This window comes from Leuresthes tenuis, unplaced genomic scaffold (genome assembly GCF_036924035.1).
Source record: "Leuresthes tenuis unplaced genomic scaffold, fLeuTen1.0.hap1 SCAF_177, whole genome shotgun sequence".
In the NCBI taxonomy this organism is placed as follows: domain Eukaryota; kingdom Metazoa; phylum Chordata; class Actinopteri; order Atheriniformes; family Atherinopsidae; genus Leuresthes; species Leuresthes tenuis.
This window is the reverse complement of record NW_027325531.1, coordinates 31,220-37,578: the sequence shown is the minus strand read 5'-3', so window position 1 is coordinate 37,578 and position 6,359 is coordinate 31,220. Positions and strand designations below refer to the sequence as shown.

Sequence of the window (6,359 nt, the reverse complement as noted above, 5' to 3'; positions counted from 1 at the left end):
CATTCATTGTTTAACTTCACTGTTTTGCAAATCCTAATTGAATATTACACATTGACATTGAACTTTACTGGATAAGCAGGTCTTCATTGCTTTCAGCAGCCTATATGTGAGCATCTATGTGTAAGCTGTTCTTCTTTGCATTTATCAGCAGCAAGCAATTCTTCACTGCACATGCATATGTAAATAGTAAAACAATTCCAATGTGTTAGCGAAACCTTCTATATCACAGTGGTTTCTAAGATCTATTTTAAGTTCTTTGCCATCAGTGAGATGACATAGCTTACAAAGTGTGTCAAATTATCACTGAAGATCTTTTCAGGAATTTCAAATCTAGAAATGAGTTATTTTACGCGTGATTTTGCTACTGAGAGTGCATCTGCTTGTGCACATGGAAATATTTCAGACCATTTGGTAAAAACATCTGTTGTCACTGAGCAGAATCGTTTCCCTTAACATTAATTTAGTTCAATGAAATCTACACAATAATGAAATAATGAAATCCAAACAAATATGTTGAAAAAGATACACTGGCTTAGGGAATTATCTTCGTTTTGGTCTTAGATTGCCCTGTGGAATGTATTTTGCACATATTTGACCTGCTAGACAAAACTTTATTCATTTATTTATTCTAAAAAAAAAAATTCAATAATAAGTAAAACCATATGCTGTAAAAACCTTGTTCATTATTGCTTCCATCCCTCCTGTTGAGACATGACATGGTCCGTGGCTCAATACTGCAGCATATTTAAACAAATTCTTTGGCAGTATGGTTTTCCTTCCGGTCATTCATACGAGTCTATTGTAAATGGCAATTGAATAACATCTAATAATGCTAAAATATTTGTAGTTTATACATTTAGCTGTGGATGTCAACATACCTGTTTTTCCAATGCTGTGTTAACACATGTACAGTTGAGAAGGCATACTGACTGTCAGTGTAAACGTTAACAACCTTTTTGTTATTTAATTTACAAGCTTCAGTTAAAGCTACCAATTCGACTGCTTGAACAGAGTAATTTTTTGGTAGTGGTTGTTTTAAGAAAACTTCAGTTTCTGTTACTACTGCAAATCCTGTAGCATTTGTGCCATCAGGGTTTTTTGCTTGACCTGTTGAATAAATATAGTTATTTCTGCATTTTCATAACGTATATCAGTTAAGTCTGGCCTGGGTAAAACACTGATGGTTATTTCTGACATGCAATCATGAGGCTTTCCATCTGTGGGGTAGGTAGCAGTGTGGATGGATTAAGTGTAGCACATCTCTCGACAACAAGGTGTGGCTGTGAAAGAAGAACTGTTATGTAGGAGAGATGTCTGGTAAAGATATTTTGTTAAGTAACCATATCACAGCCACTGCATGAGGTACCTTAAGTGTTAATGGGTGAAATAACACCATTATTGTTGATGCCTGCACTGCCAATGGCTTCTGGCCATTGATTCAAAAGTACGATCTCGTCCCTGTTTCCCCCTTTCAGTGGACACTGGCCCCTAATTACCGCAATTCAGCAGGGGGTCTTTCATTAGGAGTACTGGACTCCCCCGTGCACGGTTTCAGCTCCGACCCTGGAAAGCGGAAAAAACGTTGAGATCTGGTTTGAGGACCCAATTGTTGAGAAAAGTCTCTCAATGAGACTCAGAGTTGCTGGAGTCAGTTAATGCAAATGTTTAATCTTGCAGCAAGTTCAAGAATGTGTGTGTGTATGGGTGTATGTGTGCGAACGTGTGTGAGTTTGTGTGTGTGAGAGTTTAAAGAACCTGTTATCCACATGCCGGTCTTAAGTAGTATGGCACAGGTCCAGCCTGTCTCATCTTTTTTGGAAGGTCCAGCGCTCGGCCGTAACCCTTCTGTCTGTTTGGACTCTCACATACATTCGGTTAATCATAGAAAAACGAGAACAAAACTTTTTAGCCCCTTAAATTCATAAAACAGACATGGTGCAGTTATTTCCATTCTAGAAAATAAGAGTAATCACCACCATTCCTATAAATTCTGGATATTCTAACAATCTGAATCTTTTTTAAATGTTCGATGAAGCCCTTTGCTGTTCTGTTTAGAGACTCAGCTGATCATAAACCAAGTTTTGCTCTTGAACCAAGCTTCTAAACTCTTCACCTTTTTCATTTCTCAGTTAGTATTCACTTTAAAACTGATTAAAAGAAAAATTAAATGAATGCCTATCAACAAATATGGGATCTAAACTCTAGTGCTTTCTCTAAAATAATTTCCTTTCTCAATTCAGAAATGTGTGTGTGTAAGTCACAACACCCGTGACACCAAAATGGCTTTCTTTTCTCTCTTTTCTCTACACTCTGCACTGTGAGCACACACACCAAATCAGAAAGGCTTTTTTCTCTCTTTTCTACATTATGGACTGTGGGGACACAAAACCGCTCTCTCTCTTTTTTTTTTTTGATTGTGTGCCAGGGCGTTGTCTCACGTATTAGATTATGCTTAAGATACGAATGGGTTTATCAGTCACATCAGAATCCATACATACTGATCCTCCCGTAATAAAATGGTCGGATCTTATCAAACACACTTTGTTTCTTGTGACAAGTCAGCGAAACAGCGTATACACGTCAAGACACTGAATCAAGTTTGCCACAAGAACTCATAAGTTTGGCAGTATTGCTCTGCCGTCAGCAATCATACACCCATTTTATTTTCATGAGACATGTGCAGGCACCTGTTCATCTACTGTTCTATCACTATGAATTAGTTTATCTATTATCAATAAGGATACTTCTACAACTACTATCAAAGTATGTCCGGACTTCTTATGTTGTCAGTTGCTATATATGAATAAGTGGGTTGCTACTGAAAAGCATTAAGCATGTCACACAGCCCAAACATATAACATTTCAGGACACACCACACAGTTAACAACCACAGTGAAGCGTGTCAAAGCCCAAACATGTAACATTCAACAGGACACTTACACAACACATTCAAATCAAACAGTCAGACAACATACAAGAACAAATACCCCAGCCGGCATTGCTCCCTGCCTATTTTCCTACAACTCACTATGTGTGCGCACACCTTTATTCACAAACTTTTACCGAAGCTGCTACAGCTCGATTGGCCAAATACCCTTAGATCCTATTTCGGTGAATTTGACATCTGCCTTGTATGTAACAGATTAGCAGTTTAGCAGTTTTAATTTAGTTTGAGTGAAGGAATTCATTTTATAGCAAAATCCGAAATCGTGAAGAACTCATGAAAGTAAGCTTATTCTCGGATTCCTGAAACTTTAGATTTGCTCTTTCTTTTACTGCAAAGTACAACGTTGAGCAGCACTAATGAGTTGTTTCTATTTTTGGCAGGCTTTACCTTTGCGGATGAAGCCCTTTCTGTCTGTGCAAAAGAAATCTTGTTACTGTGCAGAGTGACTTCTCTGAGTAGAGTCGCCTTACTTGTTGCGACTGTGCCGATGTTCGAAGCTGGAGTGCAAAGTTGTTGCTTGAATGGTGCTCGCTGGAGCGTGTGGTAGTGTAAAGTTAGACCATTTAAAAGGGCTGAAGAGTGCTCAGTGCAGCGGGTGGGCGGAGGTGCAAAGTGACACTATGGCCATAAAAAGAACACCGCTACAAGTGCGCATTGTGCCAGGAAGGGCCCTCGGACGTGAACCAGTGGACAGTTATCGCTTCTCTGCCTTTTGGCTAAGATCAAGTGTAGTATCTGTTCTTATCAGTTTAATGTCTGATATGTCCTCTATGCGAGACTACATATTAAATGGATTTTTATCAATAGGAGTTGAAAAAGGAGCTTGCTCCGTTCACTCCAAGCATCGACCCGGTACTGCAGTGCCGCTGGGAACGGTGCGCTCTCCTCTGCTCTTGTGAAAAAGCAAACAGCGGTGCAGGATGGAAGTTTCAGGGAGCCTAAGATGAAACTTTCTTTTAATCTGCTGATAAAAGAGAGTGAATGCGAAGAAGACTTTAACACGGCTCTGGGAGCGAGCCGAGTGCGGGCTAACCAGGAGAATTGCTTGAAAGAAACGCGACACCGAATGAGCGGTCAGAACAAAGCCTCAATACGGTGTTCCTGTGGTGTTTTTATAAAATGCGGTGTAAAAAAAGGTGTGAATGCCCCATAGAAAACTAAAAGGTGGAGCGGAAGTGTTCGGCTGCAAGAAGGTGTGAATGTCCGACTATATTTGGTGAAAAGCAGGTGAAGCAAGGTCTGAATGCCCAATCTTACATCATCAAAAGCGAGATCAGAGGTGTTTGGCGGCAAGAAAACGGGTAAGGTGTGAATGACCGACTAAATATCAACAAAAGTGGGGGCGGAGGTCTTCGGATGCAAGTAGGTGTGAATATCCCACCATACAAGTATGGTGGAGAGGAAGCTGTGAATAGCCGACCATAGTTTGCAAAAAGTGGGTGAGAAAAGGTGCGAATGTCCAACCATACATGATCAAAACAGGGAGCGGAGGTGTTTGGCTGCGACAAGGTGTGAATGTCCACCCATAATTAATGAAAAGCGGGCAACAAGTAGGTTTGAATGCCCAACCATACATCAACAAAAGCAGGAGTGGATGTGTTTGGCTAGAAGAAGGTTTGAATGTCCGAGCATAGTTTGTAAAAAGCGGGTAAGAAAAGGTGCGAATGCCCGACAAAGTATGATCAAAAGAGGGAGTGGAGGTTTTCGGCTACAAGAAGGTTTGAATGTACGACCATAGTTTGTAAAAAGCGGGTAAGAAAAGGTGCGAATGCCCGAACATACACCATCAAAAGAGGGAGCGGAGGTGTTCCTCTGAAAGACGGTGTGAATGTCCGACCATAGTTGGTAAAAAGCGGGTAAGAAAAGGTTCGAATGCCCGAATATATACCATCAAAAGCGGAAGCGGAGGTGTTCGGCTGTAAGAAGTTGTGAACGTCCGACCAAAGTTTGTAAAAAGCAGTTAAGAAAAGGTTCGAATATCCAACCAAACATAATAAAAAGTGGGAGCAGAGCTGTTCGACTGCAAGTAGGTGTGAATGTCCAGCCATAATTCCTGAAAAATGGGTAAGAAAAGGTGCGAATGCCCAACCATACATCATCAAAAGAAGAAGTGGATGTGTTCTGCTACAAGAAGGTTTGAATGTCCGACCATAGTTTGTAAAAAGTGGGTAAGAAAAAGTTCGAATGCCCGAACATACACCATCAAAAGAGGGAGCGGAGGTGTTCCGCTGTAAGACGGTGTGAATGTCCGACCATAATTGGTAAAAAGCGGGTAAGAAAAGGTTAAAATACCCGACTGTACACAATCAATAGCGGGAGCGGAGTTGTTCAGCTACAAGAAGGTGTGAAAGTCCGACCATGGTTTGTAAAACGCGGGTAAGACAAGGTGCGAATGCCCGACAATGTATGATCAAAAGAGGGAGCGGAGGTGTTCAGCTGCAAGGTCTGAATTTCCAACCGTAATTTGTAAACACCGTTGAAGAAAAGCCTCGAAAGCCCGACTATACACCATCAAAAGCGGGAGCAGAGGTGTTCAGCTGCACACAATCAGGTTTTTGCAAATTATGATCTGACATTCACACATGCTTTTGATGATGTATGGTTGGGCATTCGCACCTTTTTTTACCCATTTTTCAGGAATTATGGGTAGACATTCACACCTTCTTGCAGCTGAACACCTCCTCTCCCGCATATGATCATGTGCGGTTTGATATTCGAAAATTTTCTTTCATGTTTTCTAGCAATTATTGATTGACATTCAGACCTTCTTGCAGCTTAACCCCTCTGCTCCCGCTTTTGATGGTGTATAGTCGGGCTTTCGAGCCTTTTCTTCCCCGGTTTTTACAAATTACGGTTGGACATTCAGACCTTCTTTTAGCCGAAAACCTCTGCTCCCTCTTTTGATCATACATTGTCGGGCATTCGCACCTTTTCTTACCCGCTATTTACAAAAAATGGTCGGCCATTCACACCTTCTTGTAGCCGAACACATTCGCTCCCGCTATTGATTGTGTACAGTCGGGTATTTTAACCAACTACGGTCGGACATTCACACCTTCTTATGGCGGAACACCTCCGCTCCCTCTTTTGATGGTGTATGTTCGGGCATTCGAACCTTTTCTTACCCGCTTTTTACAAACTATGCTCGGACATTCAAACCTTCTTGTAGCCTAACACATCCAGTCCTGCTTTTGATGATGTATGGTTGGGCATTCGCACCTTTTTTTTTACCCATTTTTGAGGAATTATGGGTGGACATTCACACCTTCTTGCAGCTGAACACCTCCTCTCCCACTTATGATCATGTGCGGTTGGATATTCGAAAATTTTCTTTCATGTTTTCTAGCAATTATTGATGGACATTCAGACCTTGTTGCAGCTGAACCCCTCTGCTCCCGCTTTTGATGGTGTA

General features: G+C 41.2%; 1 non-coding gene across 1 annotated transcript; it reads left to right on the top strand.

Moving 5' to 3' along the window:
- Nucleotides 1-3,643: 3,643 nt before the first annotated feature.
- Nucleotides 3,644-3,833, top strand: LOC140287916 (U2 spliceosomal RNA). The gene has a single exon (XR_011911862.1). It is a non-coding gene; the product is annotated as a U2 spliceosomal RNA (small nuclear RNA).
- Nucleotides 3,834-6,359: the final 2,526 nt, after the last annotated feature.